The sequence below is a fragment of the Ovis aries genome, chromosome 7, assembly GCF_016772045.2.
Source record: "Ovis aries strain OAR_USU_Benz2616 breed Rambouillet chromosome 7, ARS-UI_Ramb_v3.0, whole genome shotgun sequence".
In the NCBI taxonomy this organism is placed as follows: domain Eukaryota; kingdom Metazoa; phylum Chordata; class Mammalia; order Artiodactyla; family Bovidae; genus Ovis; species Ovis aries.
The window spans coordinates 46,103,904-46,119,294 of record NC_056060.1 but is presented as its reverse complement, the minus strand read 5'-3'; the positions used below and the strand labels follow the sequence as shown (position 1 = coordinate 46,119,294).

The 15,391-nt window shown below is 44.1% G+C and overlaps 1 non-coding gene across 1 annotated transcript; it reads left to right on the top strand.

Moving 5' to 3' along the window:
* The first annotated feature begins 6,442 nt into the window (after positions 1–6,442).
* On the top strand, positions 6,443–6,514 carry TRNAW-CCA (transfer RNA tryptophan (anticodon CCA)). The gene has a single exon. It is a non-coding gene; the product is annotated as a tRNA-Trp (tRNA).
* The last annotated feature ends 8,877 nt before the right edge of the window (positions 6,515–15,391 follow it).

The following is a 15,391-nucleotide window of genomic DNA, read 5'->3' as shown; positions in this document are numbered from 1 at the left end:
AATGACCAGCCAGACGATACACATCTACCACCACCAAGGGAATGGCAGGGAAAGGATTTTCAGCCTGGAAGAAAGAAATCCATCTTTTTTTCTTCATCTCCAAGAAAACCACCAAAGAGAAAATCATCCTTAGACACTTGCCAGGTCAGACGAAACTGAAATCAGACCAGGGCTGGTCAAATAAGACCCTTCCTGTCTTTTCCTTTCCTTCCTCTCACCATTGCAACTTTTGGAGTCATCTGAATTTAGAGCAAGTCTGATGTGGAAAGAAGCAGTGATGTCAGGATAGCCAGTGTCCAGGGCAGGTTTGTTCCCACCAGAGGTCCTGGCTGGGGAGACAGAGAAGATTCATGTTTAAAGCTCAGGGTGTGTTTGTGTTTTGAAAATGAAATTACACAGGGCTTCCCTAGAGGCTCAGTGGTAACGAATCCACCTGCTAATGCAGGAGACACAGGTTTGACCCCTGGTCTGGGAAGAGCAGGGAGCAACTAAGACGATGCACCGCAGCTACTGAGCCTGTGCTCTAGAGTCCAGGAGCTGCAAGTCCTGAGCCCACGTGCTGCAACCACTGAAGCCCGCCAGTCCTGGAGCCTGGTCTACACAAGAGAAGCCAGTGCAGTGAGAAACTGCACGGCACCAGAGAGTAGCCCCGACTCTCCGCAGCTAGACAAAAGCCAAGCAGCAACAAAGACCCAGGATAGCTAAAAAGAAAAATTAAAAAATTACATTGTAGTTGACATTTTAATTATTACTGGAGATGCTTTAAAGGGCTAAGGTGACTGGGGACTTTTATCACATAGGAGAAGTTATGGCACCAGCATGAGATTTCATCTCAGGCCAAAGAACCAGCCCCACAGCAGGAGCGGGGGGAGAAAAGATGAGGTCTCTGTAATATTGCCGCTATGAGTCCTGCCCCCTTGATGACCAGTTAGAGCAGTGTACTAGCTTCCTACAAGCGCTGTAACACACGACTGCAAACATAGTGTATTAAAACATCACAAATGTATAATCTCACCGTTCTGAACGTTAGAAGTCCAAAGCGGGTTTTACAAGCCAAAATCAAGCCTGTGTCCCTTCTGCAGGTCCCAGGGGAGGATCCGTCTGCTCACCCTTCACAGCTTCTGGAGGCTGCCCACATTCCTTGGCTCACAGTCTCAAATCACATCATGGGTTCTAGTTCCCCCTCAGCTTCCATCACTGTGTTGCCTTCTATCTAGCTGACTCTCCTGCCTCCCTCATTAAGGACCCTTGTGATTCATTGACCACTCCTCTCCTAATAATCCAGCGTAATCTTCCCATTTCAATATCCTCCACGTAATCCTTCGGCAAAGTCGCCTTTACCATGTAAGGCAATGTCTTCATGTTTGCTTAGTCGCTCAGTCATGTCCGACTCTTTGCAACCCCATGGACTGTAGCCTGCCAGGCTCCTCTGTCCTCTATCCATGGGGATTCTCCAGGCAAGACTATTGGAGTGGATTGGTTGCCCTCCTCTAGGGGATCTTCCCAACTCAGGGATCGAACCCAGGTCTCCTGAATTTACTGTCTGAGCCACCAGGGAAACCCAGTGTATCCATAGGTTCTGGGAACTGGGATGTGGATATCTCTGGGGGACCATTATCCAACCTACCACAAGTGGACAAGTGACCTTAAAAAAAAAAAGTCACTTTATTTTCTGAATCTTTCTTTTTTCCTTTGTATCTGGGGATAATAATACCTACTCTGCAAGATTATAGGATTTAAAGAAGGTCTGATGTGAAACACTGCATAGCATCTCAGTAAGTGCTTTATAAGCATTCATACTTTACGTTCACTCACTTGATAAATTTGTTAAATCCCTATTACGTACTGGGCAGTATTCTGAGTGCTGAAATATGCATTGCTAAAAAGAGAGGAAAGTGAGAGAAAGTAAGGGCTTTGGATGTTCTCAAAGAGTAGGTTCTGAAACTGGGAAAATAATTCAGAAAATTGAAGCAATCACCTGGTTGATTTTATCAAGTACTGATGATAATTAACCTCAGTGGTGGGGGATCTCATTAAAATACTTGGCTCATATCTGCTTTTCTAGAAATATTGACCTATGTGCATGTGCTGCGTGCATACTTCGTCATTTCAGTCATGTCTGACTCTTTGCGACCCCAGGGACTGTAGCCTGCCAGGCTCCTCTGTCCATGGGATCCCCAAGGCAAGAATACTGGAATGGGTTGCCATGCGCTCCTCCAGGGGATCTTCCCGACTCAGGGATCGGACCCACATCTCTTGCATCAGCAGGCATGTTCTTTACCACTAGCACTGCCTGGGAAGCCCCCAAGTATATATACTAATGGGATACAAAATTAAAGTGCAAAATATTCTCATGCCCTAGATGTCTGTAGAGATTAATTCTGAGGCTTAAAATGACTCTAAGGCAGAGCAATGACTGCAGTCTGGAAGCAAATTAGTTTGTAAATACACAGTATTAAGGCTAAGTCCTGCCTCAGGTCTAAGGGGTTTATATCAAACCTTCCTGGGTCCTCTAAATGGTGTTAAGCTAATTAAACAGGGAGGTCATCAGACTGAGGTGGCCCTAATGCCGTGGCAGCCCATGTAAGCAAACCACACTTTATGCCTGTGAATGTCTCAAGATTACAAAATCGAAACAGAAGGATCACCAATCACAAACAGCCACCGAGGCTTGCAGTTAGAGCCCATCAATAATTTCCTTACCTTGCTTCCGCCTTTCCTCTATAAACTTATCTCTCTAAGTTCCTGTCCACAGAGGGCTCCTAACCACTTGCACTCTGGCACCGCCCGACTGAAACTGATCTTTGTTCAAATAAACTCTTAGAGTTTTTAATATGCTTCAGTTTATCTTTTAACAATGGGTACCTAACAGAGGTTGAATCATAAAGTTGAGGCAGTGACTTTATAGGTTTGGCTCCCCAGATAGAATATGGAAATAATACTAAATTAAGAAGCAAATGAGAAAGATAAGGGTTGTAGGGGAAAGAGAAAGCTGCCCAAGAACTGCTAAATAGAGCACAAAACCTTTACTGTTGGTAAAATTATAACCCTTCCTATCTGGAGGAGTCTCAAAATTCTATACTGGCTATAATCAAAGTGGATGTCTTACTTCTAAGGAGCAGGGAGCATTCCACACACATTTTTTTCCCTGAGCTTGACTCTTTTCCACTTGGCAAGATATATATATCGAATTTTTCTATTTAAAATAAAGAGATGAGGAATACTTTTTTATGATGCAGAAATCTGAGGCTAGCACAGGGAGCTATATTTAATATCCTGTAATAAACCATAATGGAAAACAATATGAAAAAGAATATATATATTTGTATAACTAAATCACTTTTCTGTATACATAGAAACTAACGCAACACTGTAAATCAACTAAATTTCAATTAAAAGAAATCTGAATATATTTGTAAGACAAGGAAAAGAAATCAGTGAAGGAAACAAAACAAGCAAAACATGCCTATGAAAACCGTAACTATGAAGACTGTAAAATGTGGAAATGTACAACATTGTAGGAAGTGTACAACCATAATTTTGAAAAGTTAGCAAATAGGGAAGGAAATATGAAAATATTGTAGCTGTTGTGATAAGGTGGTAGAATTGTGGTTGATGTATCCTCTTTGTTTCCTAACTTTCTGAAATGTTTGCACAGTATTCAAATTAAAATAATTTCAATAAGTTACTCTTGATAAAACAGTACAGACAAAGGCATATTATTTACAACTGAGGACCTTGAGACTTCTGATCCCGTTTGGTAAGCTTTTCTGTTGGGCATTATTTCCACTCTTACTCTCTTAAATCTTCAAATTTTGACTACCATTCCTTGTGTTTTTCTCAGCTCTTCCCCTAGTGTCACATTAAAATTGCTTCTCATTTGGGTTAAGCCAGCTCTTTAAGAATAAAAAATTTCTTTTAAAAAGAACACTTCATTTTGGCTGTGCTGGGTCCTCATTGCTCGGGCTCTTTTCTAGTTGTAGCAAACGGGTTCCTCTATGGTTGCAGCATGCAGGCTTCTCACTGCAGTGGTATCTCTTGTTGTGATGCACAGGCTCAATAATCGGCGCATGGGCTTAGCTGCTCCGAGGCATGTGAGCTCTTCCTGAATCAGGCTCTTTTCTAGTTGTGGCAAACGGGTTGCTCTATGGTTGCAGTGTGCAGGCTTCTCACTGCACTGGTTTCTCCTGTTGTGATGCACAAGCTCTAGGGCACAGGCTCAATAATCGGCGCATGGGTTTAGCTGCTCCGAGGCATGTGAGCTCTTCCTGAATCAGGGATTGAATCCTCCTGCATTGGCAGGTGGATTCTTCACCACCAAGCCACGAGGGAAGCCCCATGGACTATTTCTTTCATTATCTCTAGCATTTTGACAATGTATAATTAAGCCCTTGAACCCCATATTCCATCATAAATCCTCATTTTGATACAGGTCCACATTGTAAACACTGGCTGCACAGCAATGTCATCAGAATTCTTGAAATCTTCTTGCTTGAAATACACCATTATGATACTGTTTACAAAATACTAAAAAGAGGTGAAATTGTAACAGGATTATCAACATAGCAAAAAATCAATACTAACCAACAGCAACAGAGACCTTCTTTCTCTGGGAAAGCAAAAATATGGCTGGCTAAGAAATACGGTTCAAGTAGACTGTTATCAAGACCTGAAAAAGACTTTTTTTTTTTTTGCTGTTAAAACACATGTCCATTAATATCTAGTGGAAATGTAAATATCTTATCAGGAGACTGGGCTCTGCTTACAGGATATCAACATTTCACTGATATCTTTCTTTACCTTTTAAAATTTGGTCTCAGAGGCCCAAGAGAAAAAACAAATAACATGCAAAATAAATTTAAAATGCTAGTATTTTGTCTACACTCTCCACACACAACCTCTCCAAATTCACATCTTTCCATAGCTGGGATAGTAAACAATAAAAACTCTCTCTTTTATAATGGTATTGGCCTTTGGGCTTCTTAGGAAATCACTTTCAGTTCAGTTCAGTTCAGTCGCTCAGTCGTGTCTGACTCTTTGCAACCCCATGAATCTCAGCATGCCAGGCCTCCCTGTCCATCACCATCTCCCAGAGTTCACTCAGACTCACGTCCATCGAGTCTGTGATGCCATCCAGCCATCTCATCCTCGGTCGTCCCCTTCTCTTCCTGCCCCCAATCCCTCCCAGCATCACAGTCTTTTCCAATGGGTCAGCTCTTTGCATGAGGTGGCCAAAGTACTGGAGCTTCAGCTTTAGCATCATTCCTTCCAAAGAAATCCCAGGGCAGATCTCCTTCAGAATGGACTGGTTGGATCTCTTTGCAGTCTAGGGGACCCTCAAGAGTCTTCTCCAACACCACAGTTCGAATACATCAATTCTTTGGCGCTCAGCCTTCTTCACAGTCCAACTCTCACATCCATACATGACCACTGGAAAAACCATAGCCTTGACTAGACAGACCTTAGTCGGCAAAGTAATGTCTCTGCTTTTGAATATACTATCTAGGTTGGTCATAACTTTTCTTCCAAGGAGTAAGTGTCTTAATTTCATGGCTGCAGTCACCATCTGCAGTGATTTTGGAGCCCCAAAAAATAAAGTCTGACACTGCTTCTACTGTTTCCCCATCTATTTCCCATGAAGTGATGGGACCAGATGCTATGATCTTCATTTTCTGAATGTTGAGCTTTTGGTCAACTTTTTCACTCTCCTCTTTCACTTTCATCAAGAGGCTTTTTAGTTCCTCTTCACTTTCTGCCTTAAGGGTGGTGTCATCTGCATATCTGAGGTTATTGATATTTCTCCCGGCAATCTTGATTCCAGCTTGTGCTTCTTCCAGCCCAGCGTTTCTCATGATGTACTCTGCATATAAGTTAAATAAGCAGGGTGACAATACACAGCCTTGACGCACTCCTTTTCCTATTTGGAAACAGTCTGTTGTTCCATGTCCAGTTCTAACTGTTGCTTCCTGACCTGCATACAGATTTCTCAAGAGGCAGGTCAGGTGGTCTGGTATTCCCATCTCTTTCAGAATTTTCCACAGTTTATTGTGATCCACACAGTCAAAGGCTTTGGCATAGTCAATAAAGTAGAAATAGATGTTTTTCTGGAACTCTCTTGCTTTTTCCATGATCTGGTGGATGTTGGCAATTTGATCTCTGGTTCCTCTGCCTTTTCTAAAACCAGCTTGAACATCAGGGAGTTCACGGTTCATGTACTGCTGAAGCCTGGTTTGGAGAATTTTGAGCATTACTTTACTAGCATGTGAGATGAGTGCAATTGTGCAGTAGTTTGAGCATTCTTTTGCATTGCCTTTCTTTGGGATGGGAATGAAAACTGACCTTTTCCAGTCCTGTGGCCACTGCTGAGTTTTCCAAACTTGCTGGCATATTGAGTGCAGCACTTTCACAGCATCATCTTTAATTACCTCCAAAGTTATGGGCTTCCCTGGTGGCTCAGCGGTTAAAGCGTCTGCCTCCAATGCAGGAGACCTGGGTTCAATCCCTGGGTTGGGAAGATCCCCTGGAGAAGGAAATGGCAACCCACTCCAGTATTCTTGCCTGCAGAATCCCATTGACGGAGGAGCCTGGTAGGCTACAGTCCATGGGGCTGCAAAGAGTTGGACACGACTGAATAACTTCACCTTACCTTACACCTGTCAGCACATTTAGAGCATTATTATTGTCCCATTTAAAAGATAAGAAGACTGAGACTCAGAGAGATAAGTCTCTTTCTATTGAAGAGACCAGACCCCAGAAACCTGACTAGGACTCTTTCCATATTACTACACTGGGCATAAACGGGCATTATCATGGTAATTACATGGTAACTACAAACATTGAAAGAATTGAGGCAGGTATAGATCTGAACAATTCTTTATATTCTCCACTGGGACTTTCATATAGTTTCTTTCTACCTTCCAAGGACAGAGCTATTTCAAAAGTCAACCGTGATCTTGTCAGAGCTTTGGTGTCTCTTTGGATCTTTTGCATTTGAATCAAGCCACTCTACCTGACCAACTCCACCCTCCTTTCCAACCCTCATCCTAATTTTGGTCTGACCTCAGGCTCTCCCTAAAACCAACATCCAATCCCTGATTCCTTCTGCCTCTAGCACTTCAGTCCTCATCAGCTTCTCTTGACCTCCCCAACCCTGCTCTGGAATTTCTGGCTCTGGTCCCTTCAAGGAGCTTCAGGGCAGAGGCCAGCACCAAATTCTCTGGCCTTCCTAGGCCTGAAGAGAGAATCTTTCCTTCTCTCCCATCATCTCTGACTCGCACCAAGCCCAAGTCTAGACCTCCCTTACAGGGACAATCATAAGGAGTCAAGGACACCTGGGCCTTGCTTTACGTACTCAGACTGGTGGGATTCAGAAGTTCCAAGGAAGGGGAGAGTCCTTGAACATGAGGATTCTGGGAAACAGAGGACATGGAAGTATTTGGTGAGCAAAACCTAAAATAAAAGCATATGTGTCAAGACTCTAACTGCTGGAGACTTGAGATATGGGGCGGGGCCTGGAGCCCAGCAATGCCTTTAGCTCCATCTTCCAGAGGAATGCAGCCCATTCATGGGGTCTGCATTCGTGAGTCTGTGGTAGGGAAAAGCGAGACCATCTCCAGAGTGTCCCTTGTGCCCTGACTTGACCCTGCCTCATAAATTCCCCCTACCCCAGAGAGGCCTCCTAGACTCTGCTTCCAGCTCCATGATTATTCTCTCATCATTTTCCATGCAGGAAACCAGGAAAACAACTTCTTTGAACATAGCCAGACTACCTAGGAGATGACTTTTCAGTCTTTTTTTGTAACTTGAAGGAACAAAGACCCATCAATCCAGAGCATACATTCACTGAATATCAACAAGAAGGTGAATGAGGTGCTTAATGCAAAGAAGTGTGCAGTGTGACCCAGAGAGAAGGTATGGGGAGAGAGGTGGGAGGGGGGCTCAGGATTGGGAACTCATGTACACCTGTGGCGGATTCATGTCAATGTATGGCAAAACCAATACAGTATTGTAAAGTAAAATAAAAATAAATTTTAAAAAAATGAAAAAAAAAAAAGAAGAAGTGTGCAGTGTGGTCCCTGCCTTCTGGTCTAGTTGGGATGACAATACACAGGACTCTTATCACACTGTTATACTATGATTCAAGACAGCAGATGCTGGGACAGATTCTTGGATCCAGCTTTTTTCCTGGCCAAAGCTGGAGAATCTGCACCAGCAGGGTCATTCTTATTCCCAGTTCCTGGGCCCTACCGTGATCTGATGCAAAAAGGTTTAATCAGACACATTGTGGAGTTTAGCACCAAGTCTTCTTCAGTTCAGTTCAGTTGCTCAATCGAGTCTGACTCTTTGAGACCCCATGAATTGCAGCACACCAGGCCTCCCTGTCCATCACCAACTCCCGGAGTTCACTCAGACTCACATCCATCGAGTCCGTGATGCCATCCAGCCATCTCATCCTCGGTTGTCCCTTCTCCTCCTGCCCCCAATCCCTCCCAGCATCAAAGTCTTCTCCAATGAATCAACTCTTCGCATGAGGTAGCCAAAGTACCAGAGTTTCAGCTTTAGCATCAGTCCTTCCAAAGAAATCCCAGGGCTGATCTCCTTCAGAATGGACTGGTTGGATCTCCTTGCAGTCCAAGGGACTCTCAAGAGTCTTCTCCAACACCACAGTTCAAAAGCATCAGTTCCTCAATGCTCAGCTTTCTTCACAGTCTAACTCTCACATCCATACATGACCACAGGAAAAACCATAGCCTTGACTAGACAGACCTTAGTCGACAAAGTAATGCCTCTGCTTTTGAATATGCTATCTAGGTTGGTCATAACTTTTCTTCCAAGGAGTAAGTGTCTTTTAATTTCATGGTTGCAGTCACCATCTGCAGTGATTTTGGAGCCCCAAAAAATAAAGTCTGACACTGTTTCCACTGTTTCCCCATCTATTTCCCATGAAGTGATGGGACCAGATGCCATGATCTTCATTTTCTGAATGTTGAGCTTTAAGCCAACTTTTTCACTCTCCACTTTCACTTTCATCAAGAGGCTTTTAGATCCTCTTCACTTTCTGCCATAAAGGTGGTGTCATCTGCATATCTGAGGTTATTGATATTTCTCCCGGCAATCTTGATTCCAGCTTGTGCTTCTTCCACTCCAGTGTTTCTCATGATGTACTCTGCGTATAAGTTAAGTCTTCTTAGCAACCAATTTAGCCCCGGATTTGATAACTGTTGGTGTCACCAGTCCCCTTTTGGAACACCTCACTCAGTTCTCACTCAGCTCTCATTTCTTGTGTATTTCCCACTCTCCTCAAAGGCCTGGAAGTTTCCTCCATTCCCAGCCTCTTATTCACACCATCCACTTGTCCTCATGACTTCCTGAGTGTCCCCCAACCCAGATTCCCAGTCCATATGTTCTGTCTACAGCTAAACAACGAATCTGGTGGGGCTCTTATGGAAAAGTGAGAGTGACAAAAGGGTAAGATACAGTAGCTATCAAGACCCCAGGGTCTCGTACCCCATGTGAGCATGATAACAACTGTGGCAGCTGCAGAGCACTGCCCTCAGAGTCATAATATCCCATTGAAAGTAAAGCCAGTCATCAAAAGTCTACAAGTAATAAGTGCTGGAGAGGGTGTGGAGAGAAAGGAACCCTCCTACGCTGTTGGTGGGAATTTAAACTGGTGCAGTCACTATGGAAAATAGCGGTGAGGTTCCTTAGAAAATGAAAATATCACTGCCATAGGATGCAGCATTCCTAGGTATATATGCAGAGAGAACCATGGTTCAAGAGGATACGTGCCCCGCAACGTTCACTGCAGTGCTGCTTACAGTAGCCAAGACACGAAAGCAGCCTAATGTCTATTGACGGATGAATGGATAAAGAAAGAAGATGTGATACGTATATACAATGGAATATTGCTCAGCCATTAAAAAGTAATGAAATAATGCCATTTACAGCCACATGAATGAACCCAGAGATTACATACTAAATTAAGTCAGAGAAAGACAAATATATGATATCACTTATATGTGGAATCCAAAATATAGTACAAATGAATCTATACAAAACAGAAACAGACTCACAGACATGAAAATAAATATAGGTACCAAAGGGGAAAGGGAAGGGATAAATTAAGAGTATGGGTTTAACAGATATGAACCACTAAACATAAAATTAATAAGCAACAAAGTTTTATTGTATAGCATAGGGAATTAGCACAGGAAACTATATTCAATATTTTGAAATAACCTATAATGGAAAATAATCTGAATATATATATATCACAAAGTAATAGCTGAATCACTTTGCTAAAACAAACACAATATTGTAAATCAACTATACTTCAATTAAAAAAAGAGAAAGAGTGAAGCCAGACTCTGGCTTGTGTAACCCAATCCTAGTTTTTCACCTCAGCCACCTGTTTCTTTAGAAACTGCCAACTTAGATCAAAGTTCAAACAAGTTATAATTCCCACAAGCAGCTGCATTTCCATTAAACAATTTAGTTATCAGGTTAACTTTGACCCTGACACCTGCCAGGCCAAACCAATTTGCAAGGATTTTAGAGAGCCCATGTTTTGAGGTTTTGTTACGCATGCCATTTTTTTGAAATCACATAATTTTAAACACTTGACTTTAGATATCATGAAAGCTTTTTGTCTGGAGGGATTCCTGCATTGTGCGTGTATGTGTGTATTGGTTTAGGTAACTCCATAATTCTCATATTTAAACATGGTGAATTCAGAGTTTAAACTCCATCAGTTCAAGATTTCCCACCTTTCTTTACCTTTCATTCCTCCTTTCAACAGGGAGGAATACGTACAGAGAACTGTTGTCAGAGGTACCTGGCTGTGCTGAGTGGTGGTTTCATCGTCCTCAGCTGGTCTTCATTCCTATGAACTGGTCACAGTATAGATGCTCACGTCTCATCATGGTCCCTGCTCACTGGGCCCACACACTCTACTTCTTGGTTCTGACACCAGGCCTTTCTGGGTGGACCAACTGGCTCTCAGTCACTGCTGAGCTCCTCTTGGGGTGCCCTGGGGAATTCTATATGCTTTCTGGGGCCTTATCACAACACATGAGCTTACCCCAACTCCACAGGTTGGCATTACTCCCTAAGCCACTGCCGTCCACCCATGCAGGCCCCACGACAAGACATTCATCTAGTAGCATTTAAAGTGATGACCGGGGCTTCCCTGGTGGCTCAGTGGTGGAGAGTCTGCCTGCCAATGCAGGAGACATGAGTTCAATCCCTGGTCCGGGAGGATCCCACACGCGGAGGAGCAACTGAGCCCACGCATCACAACTCTGGAGCCTGTGCTCTAGAGCCCTGGAGCCACAGCTACTGAGCCCAAGTGCCACAACTCCTGAAGCCCGTGCTCTGCAACAAGAGAAGGCACCGCAACGAGAAGCCTCCCTGCTGAAACTAGAGAATAGCCCTGCTCGCCGAAACGAGAGAAAAGCCTCTGCAGCAAGGAAGACCCAGCACAGACAAAAGTAACTAAATAAATAAAACTGTAAAAGAAAAAAGTGATGAGCAATGTTGTCAGAAATCTAAAAAGAAAATATATAAACACACACACACACACAAAACACATAGACATGTCTTCTTGTTTTCCTAGACAGTTTACTGGAAATAATCTGACATGTATTTATCAGATACTATTGATAGAGTGCCCACTATGTGCCAAGTACTATTCTAGGTACTGGGGATACAGTAATAACAAAGACAAGATGAAAATCCTGATCTCATGGAAGTTAAGAGTCTAACGTGTCAAGGTAGACAATAAACAGGCTTCCCCTGTGGCGCTGGTGGTAAAGAACCCACCTGCCAATGCAGGAGACATAGAGATGAGGGTTCGATCCCTAGGTCAGGAGGATCCCCTGGCAGAAGGCATGGCAACCGACTCCAGTATTCTTGCCTGGGAAGTCCCATGGACGGAGGAGCCTGGAGGACTATGGTCCAAAGGGTCGAAAAGAATAGGGCACAACTGAAGCAACTTAGCAACCACGTACACACATTTCACTGTGAAAACAGCTTATTTTAATCCTTACCTCCAAACAACCCATGAAATATTAAACTTTCCCTGAAACAGGACACACCTAAATGCTTGTGAGCAATTCTCACGGTGTCAGAGTTACAAATTCCCAGGACTGTGCATGCTGTGGATTATTTATCAAAGTATTAAAAGCACTGAAATGATCTCTTTTACAACAACATAGTTATCCATTACCAAGTGTTTGTTATATGCCAGGTCTTTGCATGTATTATCTCTTAATTCTCAGTACAACCCTAAATTAGATGATGTTGTTATTCTCAGTAATAAACTTGAGGCTGATACAAGTTTAGTAAATTACCTGAGGTCACTTAGGTATTAGGTGGCTGAGCCTTAATGGAACTCAGACGGTCTGATATCGCTCCGCCTCTGCACAAATAGTAGGGGAATGCATAGAAAGAAAAGCAAAATTCTAAGTGGGAATTCTTGGGGTGCTCCTTTAAACAAAACTATTCCTTTATGTTTAAGAGTGTGCACGTGTGAGCTGGAAGGATTAGGGAGAAGTTTGGCTTGAAGAGGAAAGGATGAAACAGAACATTTGTTAAATCTGAAGTTTGTGGAAACTGACAATTGAGGATCAAACAGAAACGGTAAAATGTCTTAGGAAGTATAATACAGGACGGCGTAAAAATAGAATCCATTTTGCAAATGTGCAGGTCCCATATAAGCTTCTGAGAACAGATCTTAAGGAGGTGGGGGAGGAGGTAAGGAAGCTGACCCAGGGCAACTGTTGTGTGGACATGTGCTGTGCTGCGCTTAATCGCTCAGTTGTGTCTGATTCATTGAAATTCCATGGACAGTAGCGCTCCAGGTTCCTCTGTCCATGAGAGTTCTCCAGGCAAAAATACTGGGGTGAGTTGCCATGCCCTCCTCCAGGGGAGCTTCCCAACCCAGGGATCAAACCCAGGTCTCCCGCACCGCAGGCGATTCTTTACCAACTGAGACACCAGGGAAGCCTGGTGTGTAGGCATAGTGTGGGGGCATAGATACTGCCATAGTCCTTACCCCCAACCCAAATCCTCACTGTGCCCTCCTCCTTTGTTCCTCACACCCTGAAACTTAGCAAGCCCTCTCCAGCCCCCAGGAAGCCAGCCTTCCAACAAGATGGCACCCTCTGTCCCTGCTTCCTCTGTCTTGGCCCTGGACCCAGGCTCCCAGGCACAGGCAGGTTATCCCAGGCTGTTCCACCAGTCCGTGCCTCCCCATGCTCTGGGTGAGGCTCCGTGAAAATCAGACTCTCCACCTGTGTCCCCTCACTTCATGGTGCCTTCCCGTGTGTGCTAGGAAAGTACCCTGGGAACTGAGTTAATCTCCATCAGAATCAGTCCTGGGTGCTGTGTTCCCACTCAGGAAGCCACAAGGGAGAAAGCAGAAGGAAGAGCGCAGATTAGCCCAGCCTGGGAGTGGGCCTTGTGGCTCACCAGCCCTTCAGCATCTCAGCTTCTGCCCCTATTGGACTCTTTCACTTTGTCTTATCTTGTAGACATGCCTTCTCTTCCACAAGATTATAAGTTCCTTGAAGGCAGCCCAGAAGAAACGCTTCATAAACCTTCTCTGAAGTGAAGTAAAAATCGCTCAGTTGTGTCTGACTCTTTGTGACCCCGTGGACTGTAGCCTACCAGGCTCCTCCATCCATGGAATTCTCCAGGCAAGAATACAGAAGTGGGTTGCCATCCCCTTCTCCAGGGATCTTCCCAACCCAGGGCTTGAAGCTGGGTCTCCTGCATTGCAGGTGACCCTTTACCATCTGAGTTACCAGTGAAGCCCAAGCCTTCTCTAAGTTTCCATAATCACGTTCTCCTCTTTAGAAGAGGATGAACCAATGGGGACTCATCAGTCTAGACTAATGCACTTTGGGGTAAGCTCAGGACGCCAAGGAAATCTCTCTGCTCTCACCCTCTCCTCTTTTCCTCACCTGGTCCTTTCCCTTTCTGGATTTCTATTCCTAGGAACAAAAATGACATTGTAACCATGACCACATTACAGTGAATGGAAACACAAAGAACAGAACTGATTAAACTGTTTGGGGTTTCTTGCCACGTGATGTACCTGGAACCAAATCCACATCAAATGTTCTATTCACATCTCTTTAAGATTTTTAGCCTTTTCTGTGCATTAGTTATTTTACTAATTATTTTTATTTGTCCCCTTTCAAAGAATGTATCTACTTTTTATTTTTTAAGTGTCCTTAAGATATCCATTTTCAGAAAAATTTTCTGGAAGGTAGACACATGTTTGCTTTCCAGAATAGTTATAGCATTAATATCTCAGGGTAAAGTACGTTAGGACATTCTCTCTAAGCCTTATTTCCACAGGATTTTTTAAGGCTGTGTCTGTGCTTAGTCACTCAGTCATGTCTGACTCTCTGCAACACCATGGACTGTAACCCATCAGGCTCCTCTGTCCATGGGATTTCCCAGACAAAAATACTGGAGTGGGTTTCCATTCCCTTCTCCAGGGATCTTTCCGACCCAGGGATCAAACCCAGGTCTTCTGTGTTACAGGTGGATTCTGTACTGTTTGAGCTACCAGTGAAGCCCAAGCCTTCTCTACGGTTCCACAATCATGCTCTTCTCTTTAGAAGAGGGCAAACCATCGTGGCCCATCGGCAAGGAGAACTCAGTCCAGACTAACGCACTTTGCAGTGAACTCAGGGTATCAGGAAACCCCTCTGCTCTCATGCCCTTTTTTTCTTACCTGATCCTTTCCCTTCCAGGAATTCTGTTCCTGGGAACAAAAATGACATTGTGACCATGACCACATTACAGTGAATGGAAACACAAAGAACAGAACTGATTAAACAGTTTGGGGTTTAGTTTGCCCAGGTCTCCTGGGATTAGCAGGTGGATGTTTTCTTTTACCACCAAGCCACCAGGGAAGCCCTTTTTAAGGTTAGTGCCTGTAAAACGGTTGAGAGATGGATGAAGTTTGTTTTCAAATTCTCCCTCCTCTGCCAACCCAACGTTCCTACCTGCAACAGGCTCCTTAGCCCACATCTGCTGCTGCTGCTAAGTTGCTTCAGTTGTGTCCGACTGTGCAACCCCATAGATGGCAGCCCACCAGGCTCCTCCATCCCTGGGATTCTCCAGGCAAGAACACTGGAGTGGGTTGCCATTTCCTTCTCCAATGCGTGAAAGTGAAAAGTGAAAGTGAAGTTGCTCAGTCGTGTCCGACCCTCAGTGACCCCATGGACTGCAGCCCACCAGGCTCCTCCGTCCATGGGATTTTCCAGGCAAGAGTCCTGGAGTGGGGTGCCATTGCCTTCTCCGTAGCCCACATCTAGAGTCTTCCAGAAAGAGGAACTAAGGTTAAGAACTGGACCTCTCCTGCCAGCCTGCC